This window comes from Triticum dicoccoides, chromosome 2A (assembly GCF_002162155.2).
Source record: "Triticum dicoccoides isolate Atlit2015 ecotype Zavitan chromosome 2A, WEW_v2.0, whole genome shotgun sequence".
NCBI lineage: Eukaryota > Viridiplantae > Streptophyta > Magnoliopsida > Poales > Poaceae > Triticum > Triticum dicoccoides.
In genome coordinates, this window is record NC_041382.1 from 520,978,125 (window position 1) to 520,980,536 (window position 2,412).

The window sequence follows — 2,412 nt, forward strand, 5'->3', positions numbered from 1 at the left end:
GATTATCCTCTGTTGCCTTATTGCCATCGCTTTCTTTGGGGGTGTCCACCATGTATATATCATATGATGAGGTGGCAGTCCAGTGCCCTGTGGGTGGTGGTTCCTGTTCTTCTCCTACGTCGTCGTCCATACCTTCGATGTCTTCGGAGCCAAAATCAAGCATGTCGGTTAAGGCGTCGATAGTGGCTATTAAGTGGGTGGTGGGTGGGGGATGAATTTCTTCATCGTCCGCTTCCCACTCAAGCCGGACATAGTTCGGCCAAGGGTCTCCTGTCAAGGAGAGAGATTTCAATGAGTTTAGCAAGTCGCCCAAGGGCGAGTGCTGAAAGATATCCGCGGAGGTGAACTCCATGATCGGTGCCCAATCAAATTCGATAGGCACGGACGCGGGCGGTTTAGAGCCTGTGGCCAGGGATGAATCCAAGGGTCCGGCAACACAGGTCTCATAGGGGGTGAAGTCAGTGTTTGGCTCTATCGCCACTGAGTGTGCGGCCTTCGTGGCGGGGTCTATCCACACGTCCTCGGACGGCACGATCTTCTCCGGATCGAAGGCCGGAGTAGCCATAGGTGTGATCTCCCGAACACCGTCCGACGGCAGAGCTAAGTCATGCTTGTAGAGACTGTGCGACACACCTAACATGGGCTCGAATCCATTGAAGATCAAGTCTCCGCGTATGTCGGTAGTGTAGTTTAAGCTTCCAAACTTGACCTGATGGCCAGGGGCGTAGCTCTCGATCTGCTCTAGATGGCCAAGCGAGTTGGCCCGCAGTACAAAGACACCGAATACGAAGATCTATCCGGGGAGAAAAACCTCACTCTGGATCGCATTGTTGTCGATGATCGAAGAAGCCATCAAGCCTTATGGCGACGACACAGTGGGACTCTCAATGAAAGCACCAATGTCGGTGTCAAAACCGGCGGATCTCGCGTAGGGGTCCCGAACTGTGCGTCTAAGGTGAATGGTAACATGAGGCAGGGGACACAATGTTTACCCAGGTTCGGGCCCTCTCGATGGAGGTAATACCCTACGTCCTGCTTGATTGATCTTGATGATATGAGTATTACAAGAGTTTATCTACCACGAGATCATAGAGGCTAAACCCTAGAAGCTAGCATATGATTCTGATTGTTTTTTTGTCCTACAGACTAAACCCTCTGGTTTATATAGACACCGAAGGGGGCTAGGGTTACATAGAGTCGGTTACAAGGGAGGAGATCTACATATCCGAATTGCCAAGCTTGCCTTCCACGCAAAGGAGAGTCCCACCTGGACACGGGACGAAGTCTTCAATCTTGTATCTTCATAGTCCAACAGTCCGGCCAAAGTATATTGTCCGGCTGTCCGAGGACCCCCTAATCCAGGACTCCCTCAAATGTCCCTGTTCGTCGCTCTGCGAGACAGGCAGGACATTCCCCCGAGCCGTACCAGCCACCTCTGCCTCCACCGCCACATCCGCCTTCCACTGAGCAAATCATGCAAATGTTTGAAGAAAGGAGGAACAACGATCTGCTGGAACTATTGAAAAGTGTGCAAGTTATGGTTGGGCAGAATGGAAATCAGAATGGTAATTACTCCAAGCTGTCAGATTTTCAGTGAACCAAGCCTCCCAGTTTCAGTCAAGCTATTGATCCATTGGACGCTGATGATTGGTTAAGGACTATTGAGAAGAAACTGGAAATTGCTCGCACTGAAGACGGAGACAAGGTCCCTTTCGCAACACATTATCTCAAAGGAACTGCCGCGATATGGTGGGATAATGCTAAATTCAGGTGGCCCACGGACGAGGAAATTACTTGGACTAAATTCAAGGATCATTTCCGCAAGTATCATATTCCCGTTGGAATTATGAAAATCAAGCAGCGTGAATTCCTCGCTCTCACTCAAGTAAGCATGTCAGTAAGCGAGTATCTGAATAAGTTCAACCATTTGGTCCGCTATTCTCTCTATGATGTGGCCACTGAAGAATGGAAGATCGACAGATTTCTTGGAGGACTGAATCAACATCTCAGGTGCACTCTCAGTATGTTTGATTTTCTGGACTTTCAAACTCTGGTGAACAAGGCCCTCATCGCAAAAAGGGAACACAAGCTCATGCACGACAATAGGCTAGCTAATAATGGCCACAAGCGCAAATTCGAGCCTAAGAAGGATATGCAAACCGTGCAGAAGGCTCGTACTTGGCAACAGACTCAGATTGACTACCAACCCAACTGGCAGCAAAATGTCAACAAGACCACCACTCAAGTCATAGTCCAGTATGGGAAGAATGTCAGCGCAACAATTCATGTTTCAACTATGGACAAACCGGACATTACGCAAGACAGTGCCCCAAGAACAGCAAGCCAACAGCTCCATTCCGTCCGCAAGTCAACTACCTGGAGCCAATATTCCGTCCCGAGTGCCATCCAAGG